Below are 17,446 nucleotides of genomic sequence, written 5' to 3'. Positions count from 1 at the left end.
GATTATTACAGATCAAGTAGACCGATAAGCGATATTTTGAACCGATATATATGTCTGGTGTAAAAATGAAAATGAATGTCAAAATTAAGAATAACAAGGGCTCTGACAAAAAAGGGCTCTTCCCTGGTGTTGGTTGAGTGTAGAACGCCCACACTGCACTTCTTACACTTGTCTTCCTCTGTACATCCATCTACAGTAAGGGTAATATAAAGAGAGAGTTAAAAGTGGGGCCACTGTATGCTTCATGATTAAGCCTATGAATACTGTACTACAGCTAAACAGCGTAAGGAAATGTAAGTATCTGGCTTCAATAATTTACATGTTAGAAATGTATGTGTAATAGCATAACCTCTCATAATTCCTCATTAATTATTTTCTGATGGCTAAAACATAACCTACAATAGTAGAGGTGACTATTCAGTTAATCATCTAATGCACATCAATAGATTAACTTGAAAAAATTTTATAATAAGTGTAAATAATTAAATTGTCTTCATAGCTATGTTGTAGAAGTTGTTAAGAAGACTGCAACTATTTTCATGAAACTATAACACTAATAGCCTTTTACAGGCACACTTAGTTCTATAGCCTATTGAAATGTCTTGGCCTATGTGACACTAGAAATTTCAGTTAGTTTTAACTTACAGTACAGTGCAAATGAAGACATAAATCAATTTAATTTATCTTTTAATCAAACAAGAGTTAAACTCTTTATTTTTTGGCAAACAAAGGGTTTACTATTAAAATTAAAACATGGAAGAAATAGCGTATTGTGTGATTATTCTTTTAAGTATTTTCTTGTAAAAAGTACTCCAATAATCTTTGTTTTATTTACAAATTAATATGCATATTGGATGAATCTTAAATTATATATGAGCAATTATTAGTATTAGTATTATTAGTGTGTGTAGCGAATCAGCTCATGGGGAAATCTGAATAATTAACCATAACTAGTTATAATTAACTATTCATATTTTAGATCCGCTGTAGATATTTAGCTGACCACTCAGGGTCAACTGTCTTGTCAATTCTAAGAACGTTAATTTCCTGGTTAAGGGAAATAACTTTCTTACTGTACAATTCTACCAAGCTTGTAACGTAAATCTGCATGATTAGTGACTCCGGTTATGAGCAAACAATGAACACGTCAAGTGTGATACAAGTAAGGTTTTATTAACTACATAAACACTTAAACTAGTCTAACATACTACATAAACACATTAAGCCGGTCTAACATACACATACACACACACACACATACAGTTGGTATAGGAAAGGGTTAAAGTTTAACTCAGCATAGAAAGAGGCATAAAGAATGGATTTTATGGAACACTTTGCATGTATATTCAACAGATCAAAGCCTTCAGGGATACGTCAGATTCTGAGTTCAAACACACCTTTGTAAAAAGGTGTAACTGATACTTAATGTATCAATTAATAAGACTAAGTTTGATACTTAGCGAGTCTCGGCGGTCTGAAAGAGATTCCTGATGCAAATCTTAAAGCTTCCCGTAGATCTTTGCTGAATTCGGGTCGATGAAAAGAACCAGTTTGAGTCAGTGTCACTTGATGAATGGAAAGGACTAGGCCGAAGAAAGGCCTGGCACAGATGCTTTGTATCCTGAAGCGTTTTTCTCACATCATCTTTGCTTCTGACTGAATCACCGACTGGGGCGGGTCCCTGGAGCCGGGCCTTTAAGGTCGGAGAAGATCTCCGCCTTTCAAGATGGGCTTGTCCCATGAGCACAATGGAATTTCCGAGCGGGAGGTGGCAATTGCTGGAGGGTTTACGACCCCTTTGTTCTCTAAGCATGGTAATTTGCAAATGGATTTAAATCGAAATTATTAACGATTCTCAGGGCCCTAATATATATTGCCTATGTACCACCATATAATATACACGCTTGTTTCGATCATACGAAGGCAAATTCATAGATACTAAACAAGGTAAGATTACATATAGTGAAAAGGGAGGATCAGGAATGGGTCCCCTCACAAGCATACTAAAATAGTCTAAGAATATCAAAGACAAAATACACAATGACAATAATATACTCAATGGCCTGAAGAATATGTGTGTTCATTCAAATAACGGTTTTCCTATGAATTAACTAGAACACAGTCCATTTCTACTCTGCCTTTCCTTGGGACATGCAGGGATTTTCCCTGCTTTACATACTTTTGGCCAATAAACCCAGTGATATCAGCGTTGGTTGCCATGCAACAAAGAGGCCTGTTTCGGCTTCCTGGGGTGTTACGCATTCCGGGGGGAAGGGTTCATGGGTCCTCGTATTGCTTGTTAACTGAAGGGGGGTTACAGAGTATTTGTTAAATATAAAAACAAAATATATATTGTGTGTTTGATTGGTCCAGATGCTACAGCCATGAGGAACTTTTAAGTTTCTGTAGCCTATGTAAGTGTTTCCCATACATTGATTTATTTGTGGTGCCCGCCACAATATACGTTTCAAAATTTAAACCCAGTGCTGGTGCTTTTATATCACTGTATTTCTGAAGGAAACCGACTGTCTTGGGAAAATTTTGGATGTCATTTTCATTTCATTTTGGATGTAATGTCTGATAAAGCAGCATTTGTGAGTGGAGTGCTGCTTTGTGTACAGCAGTTACCAGGGAAACCTCGAACTCTACCACTCCAACAGCGCCTCTTGCTGGCAGAGAATGAGTTTGCATATACTGTATATGCCGCCACAAATCAAGCGTAGCGTTAGTTCTGGCAGGTCACGTTAGTCAAGCTCGCATCAGCTGATACCCATCTACCTATGGGAATATGACACCAATCTAAGCATGGTGAGCGTGATTTCACCAAGTACAACATGTTCCTGGATCAACATCCTTGTTGATCCTGGAACAACATTCCAATCAACCAATCAGAATTGTGATATAACTTTTCAGGAAATATCTGTTTTAGGCTTACAATCAGGAATAGGTGCTTCTACACCCTTCTTAATCAGCTATCATTTCCCACCAATTTTAGGAATAAATTATGGGTAGGGTTAGGTTTAGGGGTAGGGATTGGGTTAAGTCTATATTTTTGGACAATAATGTTGATCCAGGATCATCAAAAGATGTTGATCCAGGAACATGTCTTACTTGGCAAAATCACAGAGACCATCTAAGCATTCATATATAAGGTCCCTCAGTATTATCAGCAGTTTTTGCATTGCTCAATAGCTAATTACCCTGCTCCATCCCCAACTCCTCCTCTGTCAGATGGGATTCAGCCTTCTGATTATCCTTTGAATCAGACTAATTCTAAAATGTGTACATAAAATTATTGAACTTTAACAATATCTGCAATACATTTATGTTGGTTCTGTTCTGTTTACCCTGGGGGGTTATTGCTGCTCTCCCTGCTCTCATCCAAGCTAAGCTGCATGGATGCGCAGGGAGTTCTTGCCCAGAACAAAACCATACCGCCAATCCAAACTGTATGCTAATTGTCAATAATTTTTGATGATAGTTTTACTCAAATGAAACTGTCAAATGGTCATGAAGTGACTCTCAGAGAGAGTCAGCAGTTCTGGTGATTGTTCATGTATTTATGTCCTCATGAGACAACAGAAGCTGAAATCACTACGTATGTGTAGAAAACAAAACCGCGCGTCTGTGCCATTTACATACACAGAGACACGCAGAACATGCAGGATTCATATTTAAATAGTATTTTTGCAGCTTAATATTTACAGATACTAGTCCATATCGCGATCTATTTAAGTGTACTGACCTACTTTTGATTAATTCTTCCAAACTTTGACAAATTCCGTGACATTCCGCGTTATACAGTAAATTCCATTTACATGACTGGATTCCGCGATTCCGTCCACATTTCTGCATTGCGGAAATCATAGATAATATTGAGGTGTTATTGCAACTTAAGCAACGTCTGCTGCTGCCTTACCTTTGAGAGACAACTGATGCGTGATGATCACTGATGCAGCTCCAGTTAGCAAGCGCTTTCGGGGTGAATTCCGCATTGATTGGTCGGACTCGTGACTCCCAACAAATCAGATGGGCGGTGGGCGGAGATTGCTTTAGGCCACAGAGTGGTGAGTTCTGACAGGCTGCATCAGAGCCAAATAGCGCGTTTCAAAATTAAGTTATTTTATCGGCGAATCGGTTTTGAAACTGACCGATATGATAATCATAAAAATGCTTAATATCGCCGCCGATAATCGGTCAACCCCTAGCTCAGTCAGAGTGTTCTAGTGTGTATGCATCATAAAGCTGACATATGACCAGAGGCGCAACTGCACATTTGCTGAGGAGTATGCAAGATCAGTGTTGGCACCCCCCTGTATTCTAGCCCCTAACACGAACTCCCACAGAAAACTTTCTGTAAATTAATGACCAAAAGCCCAATACAAACTCATCAGGGGTGAAAAAAGTGGTTATCTTTGCCCCACCCTGTTTACCCTGGGGGGTTATTGCTGCTCTCCCTGCTCTCATCCAAGCTAAGCTGCATGGATGCGCAGGGAGTTCTTGCCCAGAACAAAACCATACCGCCAATCCAAACTGTATGCTAATTGTCAATAAAGATTTGACCTCTGACATAGTTAATCAGCTCTTCAAATGTTCATGACTGTATCAAAAATCTTGGTGTCATTTTTTATTCCAATTTGAGTTTCGATAAGCAGATTAGTGCTATTGTTAAAAGCAGTTTCTTTCAACTAAGATCTATTGCCAAAATCAAGATTATGCTTTCTAAGAAACACCTTGAAACTGTTATTCATGCATTTATCACCTCAAAGTTGGATTATTGTAACTCGTTAGTCAAGCTCGCATCAGCTGATACCCATCTACCTATGGGAATATGACACCAATCTAAGCATGGTGAGCGTGATTTCACCAAGTACAACATGTTCCTGGATCAACATCCTTGTTGATCCTGGAACAACATTCCAATCAACCAATCAGAATTGTGATATAACTTTTCAGGAAATATCTGTTTTAGGCTTACAATCAGGAATAGGTGCTTCTACACCCTTCTTAATCAGCTATCATTTCCCACCAATTTTAGGAATAAATTATGGGTAGGGTTAGGTTTAGGGGTAGGGATTGGGTTAAGTCTATATTTTTGGACAATAATGTTGATCCAGGATCATCAAAAGATGTTGATCCAGGAACATGTCTTACTTGGCAAAATCACAGAGACCATCTAAGCATTCATATATAAGGTCCCTCAGTATTATCAGCAGTTTTTGCATTGCTCAATAGCTAATTACCCTGCTCCATCCCCAACTCCTCCTCTGTCAGATGGGATTCAGCCTTCTGATTATCCTTTGAATCAGACTAATTCTAAAATGTGTACATAAAATTATTGAACTTTAACAATATCTGCAATACATTTATGTTGGTTCTGTTCTGTTTACCCTGGGGGGTTATTGCTGCTCTCCCTGCTCTCATCCAAGCTAAGCTGCATGGATGCGCAGGGAGTTCTTGCCCAGAACAAAACCATACCGCCAATCCAAACTGTCTGCTAATTGTCAATAGTTTTTGATGATAGTTTTACTCAAATGAAACTGTCAAATGGTCATGAAGTGACTCTCAGAGAGAGTCAGCAGTTCTGGTGATTGTTCATGTATTTATGTCCTCATGAGACAACAGAAGCTGAAATCACTACGTATGTGTAGAAAACAAAACCGCGCGTCTGTGCCATTTACATACACAGAGACACGCAGAACATGCAGAATTCATATTTAAATAGTATTTTTGCAGCTTAATATTTACAGATACTAGTCCATATCGCTACTCTATTTAAATGTACTGACCTACTTTTGATTAATTAATTCAAACTTTGACAAATTCCGTGACATTCCGCGTTATACAGTAAATTCCATTTACATGACTGGATTCCGCGATTCCGTCCACATTTTCTGCATTGCGGAAATCATAGATAATATTGAGGTGTTATTGCAACTTAAGCAACGTCTGCTGCTGCCTTACCTTTGAGAGACAACTGATGCGTGATGATCACTGAAGCAGCTCCAGTTAGCAAGCGCTTTCGGTGTGAATTCCGCATTGATTGGTCGGACTCGTGACTCCCAACAAATCAGATGGGCGGTGGGCGGAGATTGCTTTAGGCCACAGAGTGGTGAGTTCTGACAGGCTGCATCAGAGCCAAATAGCGCGTTTCAAAATTAAGTTATTTTATCGGCGAATCGGTTTTGAAACTGACCGATATGATAATCATAAAAATGCTTAATATCGCCGCCGATAATCGGTCAACCCCTAGCTCAGTCAGAGTGTTCTAGTGTGTATGCATCATAAAGCTGACATATGACCAGAGGCGCAACTGCACATTTGCTGAGGAGTATGCAAGATCAGTGTTGGCACCCCCCTGTATTCTAGCCCCTAACACGAACTCCCACAGAAAACTTTCTGTAAGTTAATGACCAAAAGCCCAATACAAACTCATCAGGGGTGAAAAAAGTGGTTATCCTTGCCCCACCAGATTTGACCTCTGACATAGTTAATCAGCTTGGTGTCATTTTTTATTCCAATTTGAGTTTCGATAAGCAGATTAGTGCTATTGTTAAAAGCAGTTTCTTTCAACTAAGATCTATTGCCAAAATCAAGATTATGCTTTCTAAGAAACACCTTGAAACTGTTATTCATGCATTTATCACCTCAAAGTTGGATTATTGTAACTCTTTATACCTGGGTTTGCCTAATTCACCTGTAAAGCGTTTGCAGATGGTTCAAAACGCAGCAGCCAGGCTATTGACTGGCACTAAAAGTGTCAACACATTACTCCTGTGCTTGCCTCTCTCCCCTGGTTACCAGTTAAGTCCTGGAATTCCATTTACATGACTGGATTCCGCGATTCCGTCCACATTTTCTGCATTGCGGAAATCATAGATAATATTGAGGTGTTATTGCAACTTAAGCAACGTCTGCTGCTGCCTTACCTTTGAGAGACAACTGATGCGTGATGATCACTGAAGCAGCTCCAGTTAGCAAGCGCTTTCGGTGTGAATTCCGCATTGATTGGTCGGACTCGTGACTCCCAACAAATCAGATGGGCGGTGGGCGGAGATTGCTTTAGGCCACAGAGTGGTGAGTTCTGACAGGCTGCATCAGAGCCAAATAGCGCGTTTCAAAATTAAGTTATTTTATCGGCGAATCGGTTTTGAAACTGACCGATATGATAATCATAAAAATGCTTAATATCGCCGCCGATAATCGGTCAACCCCTAGCTCAGTCAGAGTGTTCTAGTGTGTATGCATCATAAAGCTGACATATGACCAGAGGCGCAACTGCACATTTGCTGAGGAGTATGCAAGATCAGTGTTGGCACCCCCCTGTATTCTAGCCCCTAACACGAACTCCCACAGAAAACTTTCTGTAAGTTAATGACCAAAAGCCCAATACAAACTCATCAGGGGTGAAAAAAGTGGTTATCCTTGCCCCACCAGATTTGACCTCTGACATAGTTAATCAGCTCTTCAAATGTTCAGGACTGTATCAAAAATCTTGGTGTCATTTTTTATTCCAATTTGAGTTTCGATAAGCAGATTAGTGCTATTGTTAAAAGCAGTTTCTTTCAACTAAGATCTATTGCCAAAATCAAGATTATGCTTTCTAAGAAACACCTTGAAACTGTTATTCATGCATTTATCACCTCAAAGTTGGATTATTGTAACTCTTTATACCTGGGTTTGCCTAATTCACCTGTAAAGCGTTTGCAGATGGTTCAAAACGCAGCAGCCAGGCTATTGACTGGCACTAAAAGTGTCAGCACATTACTCCTGTGCTTGCCTCTCTCCCCTGGTTACCAGTTAAGTCCTGGGTTTATTTAAAAAATATTTTTGTTTATAAAGCTTTGCATGGACTTGCCCTCAGTATATCAGTGATCTTCTTGTCCCATACAGTGCCTCAAGATCCTTATTATAACGAAGCATGACACTAACAGTAGGAATCAAACTACAAAATAAAAGACACGAAAACAAGAACATGAAACAAAACATTACATTTCCCCCCCTCTAAGGGCGGCTCCAGATGCCCAAACAAAATCCAAAAAGTCCAGGAGGGTGGTGGAGTGGAGGCAGAACTGGGGGAGGGACGGAGGGCCAGGCCCATGTAGGGGAACAGGGCAGTGTGGCACAAAGGCAGGCAGTGGGACTGTGGAGCAGGAGACCACCAGGTCAGACCCAGAGGTGCTTGGAGCCATGGCGGAGCAGGCAGAGCGGGGAGCCATGGCAGTGCAGGCAGAGCGGAGTGCCATGGCAGAGCAGAGACATGGACAGACCACTTGACTGTGACAGAACACGTAGAGAGTTCTTGAATGGCTTCCTTGGCCGAGAAAGGACGGACAGCGAGTTCATGAACGGCCTCCATGGCCGTGACAGGACAGACAGTGAGTTCATGAATGGCCTCCATGGCCATAACAGGACAAGCAAAGAGTTTGTGAGCGGCCTCCATGGCCGTGACAGGGCAGACAGTGAGTTCGTGAACGGCCTCCGTGGCCATGACATTGCAGACAGTGAGTTCGTGAATGGCCTCTGAGACAGACTCATAGGCAGGAGAGGCCACTGGGGCAGATTCATGGACAGGAATGGCCTCAGGAGCAGATTCGTGGATAGGAGAGGCCTCTTGAGCGCAGTGTACAGCCCACATGCTTAAAATGGTGACTGTCATTAAAGTAAGGCCAGGAGAGGGCGGCAGGACCTCTAGGACTGTTAGGCTTGAGAGCACTGATGTCATGGGGATGCCCGCAGCTCGCAACATCAGAGGTGGGTCCATCACTCTAGCAATCAGACCTTTCAGTCCAAGCCCAAGTTCCTTGTCCGACTCAGGCGTGGCGGCCATCTTGGCCGGGGAATCAGGCGTGGAGGCCATCTTGGCCGGGGACTCAGGCATGGCAGGCATGACATGACAAGGCGCTGGCTTGGCAGGCATGATGTGATCAGGCTTTGACTTTGTAGACATGACATGAGTAAACGTTGACTTAACTGTCATGATTTGAGCAGGTCCTGGAGTTGCAGACATGATGTTAGCAGGCTCTGGCTTGGCAGACAAGACGTTAGCAGGCTCCGTAGACTCTGATGTGACATGAATAATTCCAGACATAACAGTTGGGACGTGAAAGTGCTCTGGTGCGGTTGGTAGTCCAAAATTACAGGGCTCCTCCTCAGCCATCCCAACAGTAAGAGGTGAACCAGCTAGCAACAAAGCATAGTCAATATATTTCTCCAGTGACCAACGAAATCTTTCTCCCAGGCAACTGAGAACGAATGGGTTCATTTAAACCCACTCGAAAAATGTCCTTAAGGGTCACATCATTAAAAGCCACCAAATGGCACAGTCCACAAAAGTCCTGAACATATTCCTCAATGGCCCGGTTGCCTTGACGCAGGCAGAGGAGGCGTGAAACTGCTAGGTTCATTTTGTTCTGGGTCTAGCTTTCTGTTATGAAAGTCCACTGAAGCCGAGCGTAGTGAGAACCCAAGTGCAGTTTTATTCAAACAAGGTGAAATGCAAAATCCAAACATAATCCAAACAAGAGACACAGACTTGACTTGATTTGACTAGGCATGAAACAGACTTGATATGAACAGACTCGACTCACCGACAGCAGGTTACAACATCAAAGCTAGACAAAGTACAAAGGCAACACGAGGGCTATTTATATCAAGCAATGAGGGTCACAATACAAAGACAAACCAATGGGGAACAAGGCACATGACTAAAGCAACCAATGAGAACATAACTCAGACAAGGGAATCACATGACTAGACAATAACCAATGAGCGCATGACACATAGACAAGGCAGAGAGACATGAGGAAAGGCAAGCATGACACTAACAGCAGGAATCAAACTACAAAATAAAAGACACGAAAACAAGAACATGAAACAAAACCCAAACACCACATGACACTTAGGTTCTTCCAATCATCTTTCTGTTCCTCACTCACGTTTCAAAACTAAAGGTGACCGGGCTTTCTTGGTGGCAGCTCCCAGATTTTGGAACAGTCTCCCTCTCAATATTAGATCTTCCTCTTCTGTTTCTTGTTTTAAATCTTCCCTAAAAACGTATCTGTATTCTTTATGTTTTAATTGAGGCTGTTTATATTTTTACATTTGTCTCCAAGGTTTTGATCCAGTGTTATTAATTCTGTTTTAATTTTGTTCTAATTTTGTTTTAATACCTCTGTACAGCACTTTGGTTACAACTCTGTTGTTTTGAAATGTGCTTTACAAATTAATAAACTAAACTAAACTGATGGCTGACCCTAGACAGTATAATGCTTTTTTTTTTAAAGTAGGCCTATATTTCTTCAAACACATAAAATATTGCACACTTTTTAATTAGGTAATTTCATCTGCATTTATACTTATACTTCATTTTTACTTTTTTACTGCCACCTGGTAGAAATACAAATACTATTGAAATGAATTTCATGATATTCCCACTATAACCACTAGATTGCAGCAGAGGATCATTCATTGTCTCATTTACCATTTCCACTCCATAATATAGCTCTTTTCACATGCTTTGATTTTGGATTTATATTTAGATATTATAAAATCACTATTATAACATTTAAAAAATCACCTCTTTGTCAAAGTTCAGCATTGTTTTATACAAAGTATTAAGTAGCAAGAATAAAAAAAATCAATAAATAAACTCTACTTGATCTACTTGAATCACACAAATGGCCTATTTTGTATTCAAAATGGCAATTTTCGGCGAAAGGTAGCTTGTTTGTATCCTTGTTAATAATCTCAGTTCCTCTCAAATGTGAATCAAACACCCATTCACACCCATTCACATAGCGTGACTTTTTTATTTTTTGAGCAACAGATACTCAGAAATGAACTGATATTAACGTTAATCACTTTGCCATCTTAAGCAACAACATTAAATGTTGAATTAATTTATAGAGTCTTTATAGAGCTAACCAATTTCTTTTAGTTCACTTGGATATTGCTGTCCTTATTTTAATGCATTGTTCTTTTCCCCCTTTGTCTTTTCTGTACTTCGCCCCAGAGCGTTTCCCTCCTCTATTCATTTTGGTCATGTGACTCTGTCTGTACCAATAATGTGTCGAAGGGTGAGCGGTTGATATGTACTCAGTTTATTATACATTTTTGAACTCATTAAAAATGCTAAAAACCATTAAATACATTTTTTTCATTACATTATTTTTTAACAACTAAGCTTTTGATTATTTATAATGTTTTATTAAAGAAGATTTTCACAGAATGATTTCGGCAAAATGGCGCCCCTCTTCGTGCTGCGACCCTGCATATACTGCATACCCCCTTTTTGCGCCACTGCATATGACACAATACACAGTGAAATATATCTGTGCTAAACTTCTTTGCCTCTAACCCAATGGCAAATTAATATGAATGGCTCACGATAGACATTTAGTTTCCTAGTGTGAAATTTAGTTGCATATGTGAGTGATTTACTCACAAAATGTTGATTTATATAATAAGGATGTAGCAGTGTAAATCTGACATTCAGCTGAGATTTTTTTGGGTCATGCACTCCATTTAGATCTGCTTGACAAAAAATCTCAGTGCTGCTAGTTCTTATTAGATATCAACATACGCCAGTCTATAAAAATGGTGAGAACATGCAGGAATTGAGTTCCCTAATTTCCGGTCTTTTCTTCTTGCAGCCTAGATTGGGAATATGACTAGAAGGAGGCTTTAGTGACATTAGGAGTGTCATTATTTCTCATGCTGCTTTCTCACTCCATTTCTTCTCATGCTGGTTTACATATACACATGCATGCTGTCATGTGCTAAGCCTGAATTCCAGAGAAGGGGAGAGGGAGGGGAGGGAGTGAGAGAGCAATGTGAGAGAGGGAGGGAGCAATGTCAACAGCTTTGATTCCAGCACAGTCAGCTGAACTCCAGACTCTGGCGCAGTAGCACTCAGGTTGCTCTTGCGTGGAAGTATCAGTTTGCTTTTATATACTCTTTTAAGCACAGATTTAACAACAGTTGAAAATAAAAGAAAAGAAGTAAGTCTGAGAGGATTTGGATGTCTACATTTAAAGGGCACTAGAAAATATTCTGGTTGACAGTGAATAGGACAAGGATGAGATATCCAAAAGGGGTGGTCTCTGAAGTGGGTAAGTACTTGCATCCTTCCATCTTAGTGCATTTGATGTTTTAAAACCTTTTTACAAAATCAAATGCTCATCTTTAGTGCGTCAAATACATTTTACATTAAGAAGCAATATTATGTGAGGATTGTTTAAATGGCAGATGTAAACTGTCAGTCAAAAAAGAAAGTGTGTGGCTGTTTCTGCTGCCTGTGACAGCACCATGACTGACATATCTATATCAGGTCTGGGGAGGGAGCGGCATGTTGAAAACCTAAGGATAAGAGTTAAAGAATGATTATTGGTAACACTTTATTTTACATTGTCCTTGTTATACACATGACATGTACTTACTATTATAATAACAATAAATTATGCATAATTACATGCAAGTAACCCTAAGACAAACCCTAATCCTAAGCATATAGTAAGTACATGTAATTAATTTTACTCAGTACTTAAATGTATAATTACACTGTAACAAGGACACCTTAAACTAAAGTGTAACAGTTTATTTTAGGATAATGCAAAACTCCACCCCTGGTCCATAATGTCATGAGCATCTGATCATCTATCACAGAGCTAATCAAAATGTGCTAATGACATGCAAAGTCCGGATGTTGGGACATGCTGTCATCCAGTGCTTTCTTACTTTAGGAGAATCTCCCAAGTTTCTGGTATCTGTTCAGTACACCTTAGTGTGTCTGTTCTCCTTGTTGAGGGTGTTTGGTCAGTCGTAAGTCTTTTAGACGGTAAGAACAGAGTTGAGCACTCTTATCAGGAAATACAATTCCACTAACAACAAAAGCCAATGCACTTTAAAGCAGCGCTAAGTGGTTCTCCATAGCTGCCACTGTTCAACAAACAGGAATAGCTATCCTAATCTTGCACAGTTGGTTGATTTAAGATGCCTCACATGAACAAGTTTCATCTCACCAGTAGTGCATGGTCTTTAGGACCTCTGTCCTTCATCATGCAGCTGTTAACTTTTCACCTTGCACCGATGTTTGGAGTTTTGAGTTACGTTATGGACTTTGGAATGGGATATTATATGACAAGTCTTTTCAGTTCCTCGTGGTAAATCAGAGAGAAAGAAACATGCAAATCATAAAATACAGGGTGTTTTCTTAGTTTTACTCTCTTCTGCTGCAGAGCATTAGGAGTGCAAGGGAACTATTCTGATTGGCAATGTTTTTGAGGTCAGGGTAGACATACACATTGCCTGTCGTTGTGCCTGGTTGAATTTGACAACAGAGCAAGCAGTACAATTCCTTCAGCAATCAAATGTGTGGTCACCACTCTTTGATGTAGTTGCCAATCAGCTTTTGTGACCCTGTTTTGCTTCCATTTCCAGAGCAAAAGCGGGATCATAGATCGGAGTTTAAATTTTTTTTTTTAGTTATGCTTTGTTAACTTGCCTTAATGCTTTTACAGATTTGAAAGTGTGACATAAATGGGATTTGGACCAAATAAGGAAATTTCCACACACTATGGGATGCTCAGTGACATACGGGAAAAGCTCTGTATGATGTAATGGAATGTTGAGCATCAAACTAACCAGTGACTCTGGCTATAAATATTGTCCAGTTCATATCAGTCAATCATCTATATGTGGGAGTCTCAGTGATGGCAATGTCTGCTTGGGAAAAAGTAGGTCAGTCGTACTAGGCTACATGTTTGAGAGGGTCCTAAATTCCACCTCATGCCTGCATCCTGTAAACATCTGTTTCTGGCGGGCTGATTGTAAAAATGCATTGGTTATTTTCGGGCAGATACCTTTAGGAAACCTGTAGTGTGGAGCGCTAAAGATCTGGAAAGATCCGAAAAAAGTGTTCTGGATAGGATTGGAAGACTTCAGGGAATGATTAAGTGAGGCTGAATAATGTACATCAGCAATTTCAGTTAGTAACTTTTCACTTCAAATTTGTTGTGACTTTACAAGTTAACTTATAAAAATGCTTGTAACATATAGGGGTGTCCCCGACTAAGGATTTACATAGTCAAATTGGAATTTTAGAATCTTGCAGATAGTTGACTGATAGTCAAATCATATGTTTGGGGGTGGGGCAAATTACATTACCAAGAGTCAAGTCAGACATTCGACAGTCATAAATACTGACGTTAACACACAGGGACAATGTGTAACGGATGCCTCGCAGATACAAACGGGGTAAATAATGTTAATGTTTTGATTAAAAGATAGTTAACATTAAACATCAGCGAAACCCTAAGAATTCACAAAATTTTTACAAGTGCTCTCATAACGTTATGTCACAGTAGGCCTAGTTATTTATGTTCTGCATTTCTGTTTTGAGCTGCGCGCACTGAAGATGGCCAGTAGAATGAATATGAGCAGGTTTTTAATCAATGGGATTTAACTCATTTATCTCATATAGAATACGTTTTGTTATTTATACAACTTAGCTTTAATATTACGACTTATATGCTATCTGCACAAAATGCTTCGAATGCACATGAACATATCTGCGTGGCTCTGAATTAACTCCTTTTGTGGATGCGTTCTTCACGCAACAATGTGCCAAAACACGGCAACTAAACTCTAAAAATTCACAGCATTTTATTATCAGTGTTGGGAAGGTTACTTTGGAAATGTAATAGGTTACAGATTACAAGTTACCCTATTTAAAATGTAATAGTAGTGTAACTTTTTCAATTACTTTATTAAAGTAATGTAACTGATTACTTTTGGTTACTTTTTGATTACTTTTCTAAATTTCTAATGAATGTTTATTTGCAATTGTTAATCATTTTCAAACATTAACATCATGCAGGGTTAACCTTACAGCAGTGCTCAACACTGTCAGACTTTCAAAATCCTTCATCACTTGAATTAAGATGATCAAATTTGAACACATCCACCACAAAATTAGACTTTAGTACCGCCTTTTACTTTGAGATTGATCTGAAGTTCAATGAAGATTTAAAATCATAAGAAATAGTTCACTTTTTTTTAAACACTGCATCTAACAATGGTTTGGGGAAAAAAATGTTAATTAAAAAATAATAATAAATAAAAGTATATACATCAACTCAAATACGGTTATCTAATAAGCATGTGTCCTATTTTGTGTACTAAACTCCTGAAATATTGGTGTCTTTTTGTATATATGACAATAGTTTTCTCAAAATAAGTAAAATGCTCATGAAGTGACTCAGAGAAGTTCTTGAGATTATGTTTATGTGTTCATGTACAGTGTTCATGTATATTGAGGCAGCAGAGGCTGAAAACACTGTGAGCTTCAGTAGGCCTAAAGTGTAGTAAATTAAACCGCATGTCTGCGCTCAAATACGGTTATCTAATAAGCATGTGTCCTATTCTGTGTACTAAACTCCTGAAATATTGGTGTCTTTTTGTATATATGACAATAGTTTTCTCAAAATAAGTAAAATGCTCATGAAGTGACTCAGAGAAGTCTTGAGATTATGTTTATGTGTTCATGTACAGTGTTCATGTATATTGAGGCAGCAGAGGCTGAAAACACAGTGAGCTTCAGTAGGCCTAAAGTGTAGTAAATTAAACCGCATGTCTGCGCCATTAATTTCCACGAGGAGCGGACTGGGAAAAAAAATTCAGGCCGGGAAATCTCACACTCATACACCCACAACAAATTCTGAAACATGGACAACCGTATTTTTTGTATGGACCTCACATAAAAAAGGTTTAAATCCTTAGGTTGGGGACATGCAAAATAATTCAAAGTTCTCTCCTGAACTGCACCTTCACTTCCATTTTTCTTTTCAGTCTCTTAATTTTGCCCTGATATCTATCTCTCACACGACTTTAATACACAAGATTGAACAAAACTATACTTTCTAAATTGCCAATGTCAAAATTAGTACATCACTACAATAACTTTATGGAAAAATCCTAATACTGAACACGAGTCATGTTTTTCCCTTACAAAAATTAACCATGCTTTTATTATAGTAAAAGTACAGTAACCATGTTTTTTTTGTTTGATTTTGGCAAATGGATTACCATTTGTATTTATTTTTTACTACAAATTCCATGGTTAAACTATGGTTAGTGTAGCAAAAACCATGGTTGATTTGTGGTTACCATGGTTTAACAATAGTAACCATTGTCTTTGGATTTATAGTAAAATCGTCGTTAATTTTCGTAAGGGTTGTGTTGTTGTCTGCCCAAGCTCCCCCTAAACCTATAATAAAATATGATTATTTGTCTGCTAAATTACTACTGTAACATTACAATAAATAATAATGATGTCCTTTATACAGTATTTTGAATGATGACTTATGAGCAGTGGGCTGCTGCTGCTTAACTAAATAAACAAAGACAAAACTACAATAGCATATTTACAGATGAAACTGACTTGCACTTGAAACCCTGAACAGTAGTTTTGCTTCTCTGCTCCATCTATGCGCTTCCACAGTCCACTCCATTCTCTCTCTCGCATTGATTACTCTGATCCAAACCGTTTAGAGGAGGCACGGAGAGCGCGTGAGCCGAAGCATTGTCAGTCACGACTAACTGATTCATGATTAATTAGAGATTTAATTATCAAATGGCGAATTCGGAAATAATCGCTTTAGTACATTCGGCAGGCAATTATACAATAATAATATTTAAATAGCGGGCCAAATCGGCTGCCAGGCCACCGGGAATTGTCCCGGTTCTCCCGATGGCCAGTCCGCGGGTCTGATTTCCACAGACATGCAGAACGAGCAGGATTCATATAGTCTTTTTGCGGCTTAATATTCACAGACACTAGTCCATATCGCGTTTTGATTCAAGTGTACTGACCTACTTTTGATTTATTCGTCCAAAATGTGGCATATTCCGTCCGCGTTAGGCTAAAGGAATTCCGTTTTTATGACTGGATTCTATGAACCAGTCTGTGTTTTCCCCATCGCGGAAATTATAGGGCCGTATGTCTCAGAGTACTCAGTCCAATTTGGGAAAGAAATCAATAAAATCTGTATGTGGATGTGTGTAAATATTCAAATGTAATCCCCTTTGTAATCGTTAACATTTTCATAAGTAACTGTAATTTAATTACAAATGTTTTCTTAGTAACTGTAACTGATTACAGTTAAATTTATTTTGTAATTAAATTACGTAATTCCGTTACATGTAACTAGTTACTCCCCAACACTGTTTATTATAATAGTGTTCTCATTATAATATTATGTATATGATAGTCCCAGTCATAGTTATCAACCCCTTAACTGACAAAGATCGGCGACGGCCTCAGATTACTGTTGTTTCATGATCAAAGCATGTTAAAACATCACACTCTTACTTGATCTGGACAAACGTTTCATCAGTAGAATGAATGAATGAATGAATGATGCATTTATATAGCGCTTTATTGTGT

At 39.0% G+C, this 17,446-nt stretch overlaps 1 protein-coding gene across 3 annotated transcripts in view; it reads left to right on the top strand.

The window, feature by feature from the left end:
* Positions 1 to 11,895: 11,895 nt before the first annotated feature.
* LOC107553728 (disheveled-associated activator of morphogenesis 2-like) overlaps positions 11,896 to 17,446 on the top strand; it is an 81,237-nt gene continuing 75,686 nt past the window's right edge. For all 3 annotated transcript variants that reach the window (XM_016236042.1, XM_016236040.1, XM_016236041.1), the window contains exon 1: positions 11,896 to 12,113. The gene's annotated coding sequence lies outside the window, so the exon portion shown is untranslated. The remainder of the gene's footprint in view (positions 12,114 to 17,446) is intronic.

Source organism: Sinocyclocheilus grahami, unplaced genomic scaffold, assembly GCF_001515645.1.
Source record: "Sinocyclocheilus grahami isolate Dianchi unplaced genomic scaffold, SAMN03320097.WGS_v1.1 scaffold479.1, whole genome shotgun sequence".
In the NCBI taxonomy this organism is placed as follows: Eukaryota; Metazoa; Chordata; class Actinopteri; order Cypriniformes; family Cyprinidae; genus Sinocyclocheilus; species Sinocyclocheilus grahami.
This window is presented reverse-complemented; position numbering and strand designations above follow the sequence as displayed.